The sequence below is a fragment of the Lagopus leucura genome, unplaced genomic scaffold, assembly GCF_019238085.1.
Source record: "Lagopus leucura isolate 7727_CA_CO unplaced genomic scaffold, USGS_WTPT01 Super-Scaffold_100001, whole genome shotgun sequence".
NCBI classification, from domain to species: Eukaryota; Metazoa; Chordata; class Aves; order Galliformes; family Phasianidae; genus Lagopus; species Lagopus leucura.
In genome coordinates this window covers 59,333,926-59,351,954 of record NW_024962262.1, presented here as the reverse complement: position 1 = coordinate 59,351,954, position 18,029 = coordinate 59,333,926, and the positions used below count along the sequence as shown (strand labels likewise).

The window sequence follows — 18,029 nt, the reverse complement described above, 5'->3', positions numbered from 1 at the left end:
CATCTCGCTAAAATAAATGCTTGCAGAAATATTCATCAGAGGTTCAGTTCAACCACTCATTGTTCCACTTCAGGTTGCCATGACATAGATGATGGAGAAATGCTGAAGCCCTAGAAAAATTCAGCCCAACCTTAACTCTATTTTTATTACTTCTCTATTTTTTTAAGTAAAACGAAGTAAATTGTTCAACTAGCTCCACTTTTCACTCACAGCTTCACTTCATAGGCTCTGCAACAGAAGTACAAATCAGCACATTGCAGACTTCAGGAGTCAGTGCTCATACACTGCTATTGACAGCAAGACAAGAAGCAGGCAGCAAAGCAAGGAATGCCAGCCTGTACCAGCCCTCAGGAACCAGAGAGCCCACAGCATGGCCTGGCATGGATGCTACAGCTACTCCATCCCCAGCACCATGAGTGCCAAGATAGTGGTAGTAGGATCCTGTGTGACTGACCTGGTCAGCCCTACCACACAACTGCTGAGTATCCTTGGATGAAAGTTTTTCACGGATTTTGGTGGGAAAGGAGCCAATCAATACATCCAGTCTGCTCAACCCGGGGCCCAGACCTCACTAATGTACAAGGTTGGGAAGGATTGATTCCTGTGGCAGTGATTAAGTCGCAAAGTTGAAGAACGGCATTTCTGCAGCTTTTGTAGGTCAGATAACAAATGCTGTCGCCAGAACCGCTTCAATAATTGTCAACAGTGAAGGACAGAATGTTACTGGCATAAAGGAGAGCAAGGCAGAAACAAGGAGGCAAGACAGCCAAAAGGGGGCAGGGACCTCCCCTTCCTTCATCTGCCAGGCCCCTGCTGCAAGTTGGAGCCGGGTCTCCCTGCTGGCCCCCATGAACCCCTCTTGGCCTTCCCCAGAAGTACCACGGTGCCCATGGGCACAGTCATGCAGAAGAACTTGGAAGAGCATTATGGCAAATGCAGCTCCGAGGAGCTGCACCCGTGCTCTGCAGCAGGCAAAAAACTTGGAGCGCTTCATGCTGTGATAAATAAAGCAGGCGACAGCCCTGTTCTGAAAAAAGCTGCAGGAGCTTATGGGTGAGCCTCTACCTTGTCCTCCTCGATCACTGTCATCACAAACAACAACCAGCTCTTATCAGCAGAGACATCTCTGCTGGGAACAAGTGACTTCAGGACACGGTGTCCTTCCCCAGTCCCTTGAACCCTCGAGACAATTTACAGCACTGTCACTTGTACACACTCCCTTCTCACGAGCCCCGTCCATTCCTCTAAATTTAGCATTTTGATTTTTAAATAAATGTCCTCTACTGCTCTTGTGAGACCTTGATGATAAGCCATTTTATTGATATTCCAGTTCACTTCTCAAAATATTTTCAGATTATAGGATAAGTAGTGTCTGCTTTTATCCCTTCTTTGGGAGATAACACTTCGGTAACTTAAATTACCCAGATGAAAATTTATTGGTAAGCACTGGGGGAAGCAGATCCTTTACAAAATCAGCCTTTGATTCAGTTAGTCTTTCCTAAACAAGCAATGATTTAAAAAATACTCAGCAGATAAAAGATGTCTGCAGTTCCGGCCTCAACTTGCACGAATATTAAAAGGTATAAGGGTAACAAAACTGCATCATCTATATTTTACAGCATAATATTCATTATATATTTACAGAGGATGAAAAACTACTAAAAACTTCCCTAATGAAATGTCAAAGCCAACTAGCTTCACTAAAGCTAATCCTCAAATCTTGATGACAGCGCAGATTACCCAGCCTGCTAAACTGGCAAGCATCCAAGGCAGCTCATCTCCTGGGGATTACACCTCCATTTAGGGTTGCTGTAGTTTGAATTATTTGGAAGAACCCCAGAGGAAACAAGTTGCAGCTCATATTATTTGTTCTCGGGCATTTCAGTGCACGACCCGGTCTTAAAACATCAAGCAACAACAGCACGCACACGTGCAGAGCTCCAAATATCAGTGGTACTGTGTGATGGCCAACCACCAACATGTCAGAGCTGCCGACAGCTGCTGCAATATAAACTTCCTAAGGACCTTGCGGTTCGGGGAAGAAATCCCTCGCTCTTCATCCGCCCTGCCCTTGTGCTCGGATCTGAAGCCCACTCAAGATGGAAGATTGTTTATTTCTCACAGGGCTATCTATAGAAGACTCTTTTCGTAACTGTGCAGCTCCTGAGCGTCAGCCCAGCAAATCACAACATTTTATTGTAATTTCATGTTGTTTACTTTTGCGAGGCAGGATCTTGGCAGAGACAAGCGTTTCCTCCAGGGACGAAAAGGATGAGGGTGGGAGGGGGGAAAAGGACAGAGGGATGGAAGGAAGCACCTTAACACACACTTCCCCGGGGTCTGTTTTAATAGCAATGCTGGCCCAAACACAAAGGACAGGGGTAGCCACACAGACCTTTCATCCTGGCGGAGCCCTTGGGTGAGCATCCCACAGTTGACGATCCTCTGCCTCGCTGCCAGCCCGGCCTTTCTTCCTTACCGCTCTGCTGTGTCCCCGAGGAAGAAGGAGGTGGAGGAGGAGAGCTTCTATGCTGTCTGTCGGAGACAAACACCAGCACCAGCGACTCCACACATGCGGGTTCTTCTCTGCTTGGTTTCCAGGGAGATTTGACTCATCATGTTCGAATGTTTGGGTTAGCAGTATTTCAGCTGACGGGAGTATTTGAAAGCTCTGGGTGGGGGGAATATGGTGTCTGTATTTCAAGGTGCTACGCTCGCATCTCCCACATTTACCTGCTTTCAGATCTTCTCTCCTCAGCTGCTGCTGAAGCTGTGGTTCTCCATGGGGAAGGCAGCCGTGGCTCCATGCCAGGTTAGACAGCAGCAGGTTTGCTCCCTCCCCCTCTACCTCTTTAGGTAGAGAACGTGGCTCACAAAGACCCCTGCACACACTCACCCCAGCAGCAACTGCCTCGCTGCATAAGATGATTCACTGATGTTTAAGAATCATGCCGACGGGAGCCCTCTCTCATTTTATTACCAACTTTCCACAAAGACACCGAGGCTGAAGATAGCTAATGCTATGTCTGGCATTAGCTCCCTGTGAATATCTTTCAGCAATAACAACTGATAGCGAAGCCTGGAGACTACACATTGCTCTCCTGTTTGTACATAAATTCCCTCTAAAAGGATTTCAGCACCCTCACATGGATTCTACCCGAGCTCTTAAAGTCAAGTCAGGCAGACAGAATGGTGCCACGCAACTACAAACAACACGGGACAATTCTTTATTACAATATACCACGCTATTATTCCTAAAAGCACTGACAGCAATATGTGGCGCGTAAAAATACACATTCATCATAAAGAGGTTAGATTCTAATTCCTGCAGCTTAATTTTTTCTTAAGGGCCCCAGCCCATTTTTCAATTAAGGCAGGATAATATTATTAATCATAAAAAACTGCTGATGTGTAAAATTGTTTCCTTTCTAGATAGCATTGCCTGAGAAACATCACACACGATGCCTCTGACTTATCCCAAGGTGGTGGCAATGGGGGAGATGCAGCACCCTTCACAATGAGGGCTTGGCAGGTAATGGGCAGAGCCTGCCCTGTTTCCTTAGTGGGTGCCCACTGGGCACAGCAGAAGCAGCCAAACAAGGAGACAACCCCTGGCAGCCTCAGGGGAACGCTGGGACCGCCGTACCTACACCTCCTACCTCTGATGGGTGGTCTCCCTCCCACCAACTGCTAGTCTGCATGTCAAATCATACAAATTCATCAAATATCCCAAGTTGAAAGAGACCTGTAAAGATCACAGAGTCCAACCCCTGGCTCCCCACAGGCCCACCCAAAATTAAACTCTGACTGAGAGCTTTGTCCAGACTCCCCCTGAACTTGGGGCCATGTCCACTGCCCTGGAGAGCCGATCTCCCCAGTGGCACAGTCCTCCTTCTGTTTTTCCCCCAACACGATCAGCTCTTCAGTGCTATTCCTGGTTAGCTGTAGCTTCATGCCAGTAGGTTTCTCCGTCACCAAATACTCCATCTTATTAATTGCTGAACAGGAGAAGACTGCATAAAGAGCAAAGGCAAGACAACGAGACCATCTTGTGGGACACCCCACTCTGCAGCTATTCCCCATTGCCAAAAGCAACAACAGGAGCTCTTCACTCTGAAGCCTGCGGAGGCACCTCAAACAAATAGAAATTGTGAGTTTCAGCCAAAAAATCCTTTTTGACACGAGTCGCTCCTATTCATATGACTAGTCTCATTAAGATCAATGAGAACTGGAAAAAGCTGCAGGACAGAGCTTGTGTATGTCTCTTTGCTGAAATGTTCGGCTGTATTCTTCCTTGTGAAAAGGCAAACCAAGCCTGTGCCACCAAAGCAATAAACACAGTGGGATTAATGGTCAGCAGCACACTAGTGTTTCCAACAACGCTATTATTAGTAACTACTCACAGTCAGTAATTGTTCCAAACAACGGAGCTGCCAGACAGGTTTTCATACTATACATACATTCATATTTATATAAAAAGAATACTACTTCATACAAACCCAAAGTAGGTGAGGCTAAAGATAATGGGCCAGATTTGTTGAGCATCTCACCAATCTAATTAACTGCAATCAAATTCATGGCACAACTCATGGTTCATTTCATTACTATCAGAAAATTCGATCTCTGAAATCTTACTATATTAAGCTAAAGCAATGATCTTTCTGTTAAAGTTCTTTCTTTTTCCATTTTAAGGTGAGAAAAAGCTATCAGGCCCTGGGAAGGTGGGGGTAGGGACTCCTGGTGGCTCCTACTGAAAGCCTGGCAAACATTCAATCGATTACTCTTAAATAAGAAATTAAAAAATAAGCGGCCTTTCAAGCGCATACTGAAACACATTCTGCAGCACAAATCCTACCTCCTGTACCTATTTCTACAGCATGCCTTTTCTTGCTAAGATAAAGTCCATACACACATGCACATCTATATGCATCCACATCCTTACACTTAAAATACAAATCCATCAGGGAGCTATTTCAATCTACTCATTGCTGCAATAACGAATCATCTCATCTCTGTGTCGTTCTGAATACAGGAGAGTCGGAGGTTCAAGCAGTATGCCCACACTTACACAAAGACCTTCACGAATCTGCTTTTTTTTCGGTCCATTTTAGAATAAATACTCTTTAACCTTACTGCAAGACCCAGAAGGAGAATACTCACTGCAAGATCTGCCTCCTTTTTATTCTTTCTCTTCGAGGTTTCCAGCTATGTCTCTCTGCAGGAGTCAAGTGTGGTTTTAATAAGGCAGATGAGGCAGGGCTTCTCAACTGCTTTTGATAGAGGTGAGATGGTCAGCTCTTTATTGACTTTCTGCAGTACTGCAGCTACGCACTGTACAGACAATCCTGCTTTATGAGCATGCACCAGACAGGAAATGGGCCTGGAAATTTCCAGTCGGTGTTGTTTGATGCACTGTTTGAAAAGCTGCACGATGTGCATATAAAGGAAATGAAGGAGAGCCTTTGCTGTTGTTGCTGCTAACCCATCGCACTGCAGGCACTAAGTGCAGCAGGCAATGCCTGTGCAGGAGCCATTTTAAGAATTAGCGTGTTTCAGCAAAAGAAAGAAAATCGCTGAAGACTGTGTGTGTGCAAGAAAGTACTGCATATCAAAGACCTTTTATAAGGAAAAATAACACTGGAGGTAACTGCCGAAGGATTTTACAGTCCTCTTGCTACATAATCAGGCACAGTGGCATACCCTGTTCACAAGGCACTGCACTGACAGACAGCATCTTCACAAGGGCATGTGGAAAAAGGAAGAAATCACAGCCCTGTACCACGTACCATTAAGGTTTTACTGATACCAGCACAGAGCAACTGCACCACTAATTAATGGATACTCACAAGCTGCACACATCCTTCCAATCAAATGGCAATAAAAGCACGTAGTGTTCTTCACCCCCATACATGTATTACTTTGGATGTTTACCCTCTTTCCCTTTCTTTTTGGTCTTCTGCATATCCCTGGTTTCTCACCAGCTCATACACACACCAGCAAAGCAGGTTCCCTCCATGGTCCTTGCACATTCCGAGTCCCCTGCCACAAGCTTATCACATGAGGTTGAGCAACCCTCAGAGAGCCCAGTGTCCACAGATACAGGGCCTGGAAGAATGTCCCCCATTGTGCCTCCACGTGGATGTGACAAAAACTTTTAAAATCTCCCTGTGCCTCTTCTATCTCCCTGCGAAAGGGCGAGAACACTCATCTGCCTCCCAGAAGCACAGTGATGGCGAGTAGATCAAAGATAGCAAAGAGGTACAGGTGCTCGGTGATGGCAGACATACAGAAAGCCAGCACAGACATTACAGAAGCATGACATGCACATACCCACATGCATCTGGTGCTGGCTGCATGACGGTACAGAACCAGGCACCAGTTCACACTGCTGGAAATGGCAGCCACAGGAGTGCTAGTGCCAAGCAACCAGGCGAGCATAGCACACCTCCTGCAAAAGAGTTGCACCTGGGCATCATGAGATGTGAGGTATTCATCATAATTTCTCTCTCTTGGCAGAGCTCTTGAGGATGATGATAGTAAGGCTACAAATACATGCACATTCAGGGGTTCAGGGCCCTTCAGCATCAGCCTTACAGCTGTTGTGTTACTACACTGTACATGTTCCTGTTTCAGGAAAGGTTTTAGTACATGCTTAAATGCTACTGACTTCAGTAGGACATAAGGATCTCCTTAACTTTCATTATGTGCTTAAGTGTCTTTTCTCTATAGATCTGTTTTCCTGCATGAGAAATTTAATGCATGCTAGCCATTTGCTTTATAGTTACTTGGATAATATGTCTTTCCTTTCCAAGTGCAGTACTGGGCTACTTACATGGCAGGGTGTTATTTGCTACACATGTATGGTCAGAAAATGGGAAGGCTGGGTTTTCAGTTGGCCACCCGAAGAATCACAAGATCACAGGATGTCTGATGCTGGCAGGCAGCTCAGCATCCATCAGGCCCAGCCCCTGCCCCAGCAGCACACCCAGAGCAGGGTGCCAGGCCTCACTGGCCAGGTGGCTCTTGGAGACCTCCAAGAAGGAGACTGCACAGCCTCTGGGCAGCCTGTGTGCTCCATCACCCAAACATGAACAGAGACAATGCCAGGCTGCTGACTCTGCTGCACAATGCAATGCAATATTTGTGTGCTCCCAAATTTTTGCCCACTAAATAAATCATCAGTGGACAGCTACAGCACAGTACTTAAAGGAAGGCAAGGAAATGCCAATAACCTACTGCACTGAACTTTATCATCCTGTGTTCTGCATTTATATTTAAAATGCAGCTACGGAGAACAGGCATCTTGTGAAATAACAGATGCCAGACTCACAACACATATGCAACTTTAATTCAGAGGACTGTGCTGAATTAGGAAGCTAAATGCCTAGCTCTGCTCCCACAAGCCTGTCTCAAACAGACCTGTTCAGCTACTCTGTCCTTCCTCCCGGCCTCCCCCATCTGTGATTCCCCAAAGCACATTCTCACTGCTGTTCACCGTGTTTTTCCCAATCCGATACTGCTTTCACTGCAGCTCTCACGCATTTTCTCTGCTGATAGGCATCAGTGACTCTTTCACACCAGTCCCTGGCCTGGCAGAAACTGGGGCTTGCCCTGACCTGCCGCAGGGCAGTGCCTGGGTGTGCTCCCAGAGGGCACAGGATGCTCGTGGATCTGGGGACTCACACGCAATGCACCAATCTCATCCTTCACTCTCTGGAGCTTAACCTGAACAGCCCAAATTATAACTAATTGTTTAAGGCCTTTATTTCAGAATGTATTTAAAATACTGCAAGACAACAGCACACCATCATGATCTCAGGTCTTTGTCAAAAGCGACACAGATTATTCCCTTCGTTTTCTGCAGGGGTGCTGTCAAATGCTGTTCCAGGCTATAGGCCAAAACCTACCCCCAGCCCATGTGCTCCGCTCCCACTGGCACCAGTGGCATCTCCATCACGGACTGACAGCAGTAAACGGGCAGAGATGCGCTGGCTGCTCTGAAAGCACGATCTGTGTGCTGAATAATTCATTTTAAACTGTTGCACAGATGTCAAAATGTTATTGCTGATTCCTAGCCAGCAGAATGGTGGTGCTGCTTCTCCCCATGCAAGTGTGTCGCTACCAGTGATGCTGCTGACAATGCGAGGGATATCTCAGCCTGACAGCAAATCCTGGGGTGCAAAGCCCATATGGAAACATAAAACTAAATGATAAGCTCAAATGCTTATCATACGTCACCTTTTGCTCTCTTTATTAGGAGTTTCCTGTGGACACCGAACAATTTCAGGAAAGTAGGCTGCAACAGTACATAGTTATGTACACGGCGTCCAACAATCAATTCAACCCCCGAGATTTTCCACAAAGTTCCCCAGAAAGCCCCTAAGAAAAAACAGCTTGAGTCACAGCCAGATTTGGACAGCAAAAACCAATCCAAGCTGGGATCTCTGACGAGCCCCAGCAGCGACCCTGCAGCACAGGTGCACTTCTGTGAGGGATGCATTGGCTAAAAAGTGCCATTTTCCAGGCTCACAGATGTGCTCCTCCATGTCAGCCAGTCTATATGGAAACAGACCTCGTCTTAATGAGTTCTAATTTGTTTTAAATCCGTAGGTTTCTTTTTAATAATTAACAGTCCCCATCGCTCAGCAAAGCCATTCTTTACCCCTGACTACTCACTATTAGGAATGAATTCACAGTGAAATACTGTTAAAAGGTGGAAAGCAATGGACATAATTTAAGTTTTAATTAAAAAATATATATATATATATCACACAAAGCAAGACCACTAGTTGGAACCATAATTGAATAAAAAAAAAATCAAACCCAAGCCTCACTGCGTACTCCTCCCAATTACCCACACTGTTCTTTTTATGCTATTTGAATTCTTGTAATTGGTTTCCCTTACTGGATGCCCTGTGCCTGGGACAAATGCAACATTTTCTCTCTGCAATTCCAGGAACTACAGAACGCATCGGCGTCATTACAGTGAACACTACACATGCTCACACACTGGGGTCCAGGAACTACAATTAACACATTAAGAAATAATAACTGCCAAGGGAGCAGCTGAAGATAAACAGCATGTAGCTGATGTAGCAAGAATTCGGGTTGGAAAAGGGCTGTCTCTTGGGTCACAAGAGGAGAGAAATCGAAGCGCTGAGCAGCACCGCACCACCATTTAGCTAAGAAATCCCCCCAAAAACAGGTTGAATGGCAGCTCATGTGTTCATTCTTGAAATTCAATTTCACTGAACGTACTGATGGCTTGAAACTGGATTTCAAAGGAAACTGAAGGCTTGCATTCACAAAGAAATAATAATTGCATCCAATTTGAAAGTTTAAACTGGAGAGGGTTTTTGCTGGTTGAATAATTGTCCTGAAGTGCTGTGGACTGTTGCTGGCTTTTTGTTCTGTTTGCTAACAGAAGCCAGAAATATTTACTGAAAGGCTTTTTTTCCCCCCTCTTGTTGAAATCTACTTTGATGATCGGTCTGTTTGCTTTCTTAAGAAGAAATGGAGAAAAAAAACAAACAATTTTTGAAAACTGTTCCAAGTATTACTAATGAGAAAATATTCTTAAAATTCCACATTCTCTTATTTAAAGCTTCCAGTCTTCTCTACAACAGCAAGAGCACACCCACCACTGGATGGTGTGGGGATCTACAACTTCACTGCTAGATAAAGATGCCATGGATCACATTGCTCCTCTTGGGCACCAGCCCACTGCTTTCACCTTGGACCAGCAGAAGACCTCAACACTTTTCTTTCCATGGAGATTGAAAGCCAAGGGGAATGGTGGCACAAGGAGGGCTCAGGGACGGCTTTGCCTCACCTCTCTCCCACCCCAGACTGGGAAAACTCAATCACAGCAATGCTATCATCACCCCCTTCCTAAATTCACCCATAGCCCTGGAGAAATGGGAGGCACACGTACGAAGGTATCACCAGCAGCAGTGTAAAACCCACCGTGTGGGGAAGAGTGGCAGCTCCCCTCAAGCTGGGAAGATGCCTGCACCCATTCCAGTGAGCGCCTGTGCGAGTGGCATCATCCCCCACGCCTCCCTGAAGCATCTCTCATCAGTCAAATAAGACATTTCAGCAAATAACATGGCACTTTGTAAAAACATAATTGTTTTTATTTTCCAATTTTCCGTGTTTTGTGTAGAGTGCTGCTGTGTTCAAGTGAACTCAATAAAAGCATAAACAGTAAGCACCATCTGGAGAACATTCTTCCAGCACTCTGAGAAATAGCAGCCGCCTGTGCTCTACCTGCTATAAATAAATGTCATTAAAAAATGTCCAAAAAAATTGTTTGCTCCAATTTGATGGAACTGCAGCCAGCTAAGATTTTGCTTAACCCCGTATGAGGGTGCCTGCCATCTGCACAATGGAAAATGAAAGTGTAAACGTTTGCTTCCGAGCCCTTAGAGTTAGTTTCAGTATTGCTAGCAGAGTATCAATCCTACGCAGTATTCTAATGAAGGCACGGGAGGCTGCAGCCTGGAAGTAACACATGAGCAAGCTATTTGAAACCCGATTGTTCTTCAGCTGTATCAGGTTCACACCACAGTGATATTGCTGAATCTGCCAGCAAGAGGATGGGTGAAATTATTCTTGCTCTACGTTGGCAGCATTAACAGTATGGAGGGAAGAGAAATAAATAAATAAGCGTCGGTAATTTCTTTTCAGCCTAGCACAAAGCCACTCCACCCTCCCTCCTTCCCTGTGGAAAAAACACAGACGAAGTTGGCTGCGGGGTTGTGATGAGGCTCTGCGAAGGGTCAGCATTTGCTGTGTTTGTTTAATCACTGCAATTAGAGCTATGCAAATAATGAAATTGTTTGCTACAGTGGCCAAGCTGAAAAAACAACCAACCATAAAACAGAAAGAAATGTTTAGGTTGAGCAACTGAAGGACTACTTTTTTTTTTTTTTCCCCCCCTTTTCTTGGTAAAACAAAAAAAAAATAAGCATGTTGTTTGTTCCACTCGGAAGGCAGCAAGGCCTTGAAGGAATCGGTTCAGCTTGCAATGAAAAATACATTTTCACAGCAGAACCAAGAGCTTGAACACATTTTTCCTCTCTTTTTTGTCAGAACCTCAGACAAACATCTTCAGCACCCGAAAGGGATGCTTAGGATGACTTATCATTAGCAGGGAGGGAATTTAAAAGATCCCTCAAATAATGGAGTGGCCAAAATTCCCAAGCCATGGTGCATTGCAGCCTAGGTCCTAAACCTAATTTCAAGGCAAGAGTGGAAACAACGGGCATAAATCAGATTCGGTCCTCTTGGCAAGCTATACTGCTTTCTCCAAAATCAGAGTGCATTGGTTCCTTCCATACAGCAGCTCTAATCATGCTCTGTTCCCACCAAAGCAGAGGACCTGTTCCCACTGCAACCTGCCTTTTTTTTTCTTTTATTTCAGAAGGACTTTGTCTGCTAAGGGCTGTGTGGAGACAGATGAGAGCACTGTGAGCACAGTCCCTTCTCCGTGGTGAAGCCGTCATCTCAAACACAGCAAGGGCAGGAAATGGTAGCGTGGTTATGGTTCACATGAGCCATATTTTCCTAATATAAATATTTTAGCTAGATTTATTTAGAGAGTTCGCTCACATTAGTTAAAAGAGAGGCTTTGCAGAGTACTTAGACCATCTGGAAGCAAAGACCACTAATTTTTCGTTAGGGTGAGGATCTGCCTGCACCACTAAGCTTTTCCTGGAGCAGGTATGGTCAGGTGGACAGAGTGTTCATGTGCATCTGTGCCTCTCTGGGGGGAGGGTGATTCCTTGTTTTGTTTTTGCCTTTGGTCAAATTCAAACAATATGCAGTAACAAGAACTAAATGTCATTTTCCTCCCATCCATCTTAATTTGGCATCCATTTTAAAGCTTACCTTTGACCTTTTAAAATGTTAATACACTTAAGCAGATATAAAAACCACACAGCTCCTGGAAAAATTAATCACAGCCATATCATACTGTTAGTCTGAAAATGTAACATCAGTTGTTTTCCTCTGTAATTTTAAGAGATATTTGTCAAATTCAGCACAGTAACTATAGTGCAATTAGCTATTATTTCCTTTTTAAACAAGTACCCATGCTAAATGCTTCAGCAAAATCCTATCAGCATAACCAGAACAACTTACTACAAATGTATTTTGTCTGGTAACTGCCTAGAACCATAGGAAAGGTCCTGAAGAGGACCTTGATAAGTTGTCTGAGCCATTCTCCTGCCCCAGGGCAAGATTCAACCACATCTAAACCATTCCTGACAGGAAACCTTACTTAGACTTCCTTAAAGCAGCAGCCTCAAATAGAACAGGAAGATTTATTTGCACAAATCAAAACAGATAAAAATAAGATAACTATGAAAATAATCCACATAAGTGCACTACATCTACAATACAAAATGCAAAAAGACAATCCTTCTGTAACTAAGTTCAAAACAGGAAACTCTAATAGAAACACCCCCTTCCTTTTTAAACATAAGAGAACCTCAGCTCCTTGGAAGTTCAGTGGCACCTCTCCTCAAGAAAAGCAGTTTCAGAAGCACTGAGCCCTGAAGTATTTGGGCCTCTGTGCTTCAAAGCAAAGAGCTCTTCAGCCCCGCCAGAAAGCAAACAGGAAGCAGGAGTGTTGACATGCCTCTCCAGCAAGATGAGGGGAAGATGAGGGGAATGCTGATCACGAAGGGGCTCTGGACATCTTGGCCATGCTGTCCAGAGCCCCTTCGTGATCAGCATTCCCCTCATCTTCCAACTTAACGATTTCGGGGTCAGATGATGTGTGGATAGGGGCTGGGAGGCTGTGTTAAGTCCCTCCACGCCATAGCCAGCTTTGCAAATACATGCAGTGGATGTGAGGACTGTGGCCTACCGCAATGCTCTGCTTTCACTTTCTTTTCTTTGGCATCTAGCAGCACTTGGGCTAGCCCCACCGGTGTCACGATTCTCTCTGGAAGACAGGAAGTTACCATGACAGCCAGAACATATCCTAAAACACAAGTGATGGTATCACGACAAAACACGGAAGGGATGGCCCACGGCTGCTACCTGAGCATCTTAAAAATAAATAAGTAACTAAATAAATCACTTAAGGACTCAGATAGCAAATCCAAACCAGAGAGGGTAGTGCATTCCCTCAGTGAGCAGGGATATAACTCCTTACCACTGCTTTCTTCCACCCACCAACATCCCTTTAACTCCAGCACAACTGGAGCTTGGCCAAGCAGTCCTCGTTAAGCTGAACTGCTGGTTAATATAATGGCTGGATGGGATACGAGATACCGAGGTTGACACCATGAACCCCATCGGAGCACAGCTTCCTTTGACGTATCCTGCCTGTCCAACGCAGAAGAGCTGTGACACAGAACTCAGTTCCCTCCATCACAGAGGCCCTGTGAATCCACCCTCACCATACAGAGGTCCTCCCATACCCAAAACAGAGAGACAATTCCATCTGACCCCAGGGATGAACTAACTGCACCTCATGACTACAACAGCAGGGCTCTTCTCTGCATTCCTTCTTCTAGGACAGGCTTAAATTAATACGCACGGGCCTGGGCACATGCACCTACATAGCACACACTCTCCCCTAGGTAGCAAGCAGCCTTTGCTGTCCACCAGGAGACTATCCAGGGCTACAGAGCCATTGTTCCTTCAAGCTGAGTCCTGTGATCCAACCACTTCCCAGTGGAGCTTGTGCATAACTTTCCCCAGAGTCCAGGCTTCTGGGCTCAGTCCCTGCCTCAACTTTCTTCCAGGACTCCAAAGAGTGTACCGCACAATACGGTACCACACACCAGATTCTTTCAAACAAAGCACGATAGCTCTCTTTTTCTTCCCCCAGGGAAGTAGATAAGATTTTATTTGTAAAAAAGCACAGCGGCAGCTATTTGTACATCCATTTTAATTGACTCTTGGCTCTCTCAGCAAGGCACCACAGGGTTGCAGGCCTCCGCCCCACCTCACTGCCTGACCGAGCCACCTTCCCGCCTCCAGCCCATCCATCACCAAGGCTGGAGGAGAGGATTGCTATTCTTGTGGCGATGCCTGGCTGCTTGGCTAGGAAAACCCTAACTAAAAAACAACGCGTTGCCCTTCCTTTTTGCTTTGCGACGGCCTCGTGTGAGTCCAGATCAAGCCATCCACCACCAACCAGCAGAAAGACGTGCATCATAAACACAAAAACATTCTACATTTTATTCAGTTTTTCACATTTCTATTCTCACTGCCCTTCTACATCATTCAATTCAACGCTCCTCATTATCTTTCCTTCAACCAAAAGAATCACCTAACCGTTTTTTTAAACCAAGGACAATTTCATGCAGTGCAGTCACATAAGTTTTCAAAGATAATAAAACAAAAAAAAAAATATGGAATGAATACACATTACTCACTTTGTCACTTCATGACTCTTTTTTTTCCTGGAATGCAACACAATGTACATGTGCAATTGCTATACTGTCTGCAAGTATTTTATTCATCATCTTCTGATACTCATGGACCATAAGTTAAGTGACACTCCTCTAACTAATTAGTTTATTCAGCAAGCATAGATGAATAACTGATGAGCTACAAAAAGTTGCTATTGTTCCAGTCGGTTACCAAATAACTAATTTGGCTATTCAACCAGAGAGAAGTTTTCTTCTCTGAAAGGTGACAAGTAGCTATGTAATGACTTCTATTATTTTCTCAATAAACTCGGAGAAAATAGGACGCTGCAGTTAGAAAAACACAGAAAAAGAAATTAGCTACTACTGTCATTAAGGATTCAGAGGCTGAAAAAGAACAGTTGGTGCAATGCAGCTGGAGTGCCTTTTTGAAGCAAAGTGATTATTCTATGGCTGCTAATGAATTATTTTTCACTGGAATGCAAGACCTGCACTCCTCCAAATAACCTGGCTTTGCCACCAAAAATGCACCGTCTGCCAGAGCACGTGAGAGCCATTGTTCTCCTGGCCCTCCTGGTAGCCACTGTATTTCTGCGGCCTCTTTGTTTCCATGTCACAATAAAAGCAGAAACATAATTGAAAGGTTGAAGCAAACAAAGGTGTTGGAGGACAAACTGACTGGTTCAAAACCAGCCTGCACTAACTGGATGGGGAATCACAGCCTCAGATGTCCAACAACCCCACTGAAACTCGCTAGGGTGGAGAGGTCAGCCTGCTTCTTACCCATATTACAGCAGTGTTATGTGACTGCTGTACATGTGGGCAGATCTGCTGGAAGGTGGAAGGAAGCCAGAACTGGCCAGCAACACTACATAACTTGACAAAGTGGCTCCTACACAGAGTGGCCAAATTACTGGGCTGTTCAGTGCCCTGGAAAAGATGGACAACACTGGAAAAAAACTGGAAAGGAAATTCCAGGGGGGAACAGAGGAAGGCCAGTGATAGTTCAAAGTCTAGAACTTTTCACAAAGCTAGTTACATCCTCTTTGAAATCTGGTGTCTTCTGAGATAATTCAGAAAGGCTTGAGCAAAACAAAACGAAAAAGGAAACCACCTTCTTTCAAAGGACAGTATATGAAAGGCTACCAAAAATATCTCCGCAGATGCCACTTCTGGAAACATGACCCAGGGCAGCCTGACCTCCAAGTGAAGCCATCCATAGCCAGCACCGTGCATCCTCAACGTGCTCCTTCCACCCCAACTAGAAAAGCCAGCACTTCCCCAGATAATTTTCCCAGCCCAACTTTGCAAGGAGACCACTTATCTGCTCCGTCCACAGCTGCCAGCTCTGGGAAGCCCTCATTTCAGCTGTGTGACCTACAAGCAAACCTGCAGGCACTGTCTCTAATGGTCTTTATAGATTTTTTTTCATGGAAATTTTTAAAAATATATACACATTTTTCACTCAGCAGCACCCATCACATGTACTTGGCTACTGTAACAATCACGTGATTTATGTCGAAATAATTGGGGTTAAACTCTCTGCCACATCAAACTCTTCACATTTGGCCCCATCTCTAGGACCTAGAAACATCTGAAATGAATAAAGCCACGCGTCACTTAACGGGATCTGGGCTTAATTAGGATCACTCTGGTTTTTATGGGAAGAACCTTGTACCACCAGCTTCATGTGGCAAGTCCATCACTCACAAGGTTATCTGCTTTTTTCGTTTTTTTTTAGCACCCGCATGAAAACATTTCCACCTCCACAAAGCTTTCTGTTGTTGTTCCACAAGTCCTCCCAGCAGCCGGATGACAACCACTCCTTATCTTTGGCCGTCTTCCACGCTAAAATAAGAACCCTGCTGCTACGCCAAGGGAGCTGCACCCTCCCACCTCCGCTCGCTGCTCCCCGTGCACAGCTGGCTCTGCAGCAATGCCCCAGGTGCCATTTTCTGGCTGCTTCTCCCTCCCACTGTCGGGATCTACCCTCAAGCCACAGTTTTTATTTCCCAACCACGTGTGCCAGGGATGTTCCAAACCTGACACAGGGCTGGAACACTATGCCTGGTCCTTACCACCTCACGTCAAAGCTTTGGTGAGGCGATTAGCGGGGTAGGATGGGATTAGAGAGGAATGAAGCACCAACGGGTTGCTGTGTCTACACAGTGCCCAGCCTGGTGCGGGCAACCACAGGGAAAGAGGAAGGGTGCAAAGGCAGGGGAACCTGGGGTGCCGCAGAGCCAAAAAGCAGATTTTTTTAAGAATTAGTTCCTCAAACAGGAGATCAGCCAAACGCCTTTGTTACATGCAAGTGCATCTCTTCCCAGTAACACACGCTGCTGCAGGCTCTGCTTGGCCAGCTGGCAGCCAATGCCAACTGCACTGAACAGTGGCATGCTTGGAGCTACCTGCACCTTTATCACACCCATAATGCCATCCATGCGCTGCAAGCACCCGGCGACCCCAGCTCACGGGTGGGCACTCGATATCCCTCTCGAGCTAATACTGGCATTTATCCCCTCTTCAGGTCGGGCTTCCTATCGCAGGCTGAAAGAGATCCCAGCGCCTCGCCGGGGCTCACCGCAGAGTGCCGCCCTCAGGGCAGCGGTGCGGGGCACAGTGGTGCGGGGCAGCCGGGTCCCCATTAACCGCGGCAACCCGCAGCCGTTTCCAGCCAGGGGAAGCTTCTCCTAATTCCCATACACGCACCGGGAAGAGATGGAAGCGCGCTGATTTTCCATCCCACACTAACGCCATGCCCGAAACACTCCAATCAGCGGCGTATGTGTGGGGGAAGCTTCACTTCACACGTTCAGTCACTTCGCGAGCGATAAATGACGCGCAAGGTTGCTAGGAAAAAAAATACCGAGATTTGCTCGCCGAGTTTAAATGGAAAAATCCCTAAAGAATTCAGGGTAACCGCTCACCCTCCGCGCGTTAACAACGCATCCCCGACAGACGACGCGTATATTTTAAGACCTGCATCGCGGGCGCTGTTTAAAAACAGATTTCCTACGAGAAGAGCACCCTCTGCGAACGCCGGCCAAAAAATCCCCAGAAGCAGCAGCAGCAGCCCCCGAAGCGCGAGGCGGCACCGCGCGGCTCGGAGCGGGGCTCGGGGCCGAGCGCAGGTGGCGGTCCGCGGCCAAGCCGGGCAGCGCCGCTCTGCCCACGGGCAGCCACGGGCACCCGGGCGGCCCTCCGCCCCGCAGCCGCTGACAGCGCGACGCTCCGCACGGCGGGCGCTGCCCCGCGGAGCCGCACTGTCACCGCCACCGGGCCGCCCCGCGGCGGGCACAAAGCCGCGAACGCCGGCCCCGCACCGCATCGCCCCGACCCCGGCGGCGCCCGCTCCGCAGCGCCCGCCCGGCGCCGCCGGAGACAATGGTCACGGGCCGGAGCGGGGCCGCCGCCCGAGGCATCGGGGCCGTCGCAACGCGCGGCAAAAGGGCCGTGGGAGCCCGGCCGCCGCCCCGGCCAACCTGTCACCCGCCGGCCGCCCGCCCGCCCGCGGACCGCCGCAGCTCATCCCGCGCCCCGCCCCGCGGCACCTACCTCCGGCCGCCGGTGGAGGCTGCGGGAGCCCCGCGCCGGGCTCCGTGCCCCGCCGCCTCTGCCGCCGTGGCCAGGGCGCAG

General features: G+C 46.9%; 1 protein-coding gene across 3 annotated transcripts in view; it reads right to left on the bottom strand.

Annotated features, from left to right (window-relative positions):
* RAI2 (retinoic acid induced 2) overlaps positions 1-17,992 on the bottom strand; it is a 32,234-nt gene extending 14,242 nt beyond the window's left edge. The window contains exon 1 of one of the 3 annotated variants that reach the window (XM_042866958.1): positions 17,949-17,992. The gene's annotated coding sequence lies outside the window, so the exon portion shown is untranslated. Of the gene's footprint in view, positions 1-2,395; positions 2,888-17,102; positions 17,254-17,948 lie in introns of those variants that run through there. The other 2 variants (XM_042866957.1, XM_042866956.1) reach the window with 2 other exon arrangements.
* Between the last annotated feature and the right edge of the window lie 37 nt (positions 17,993-18,029).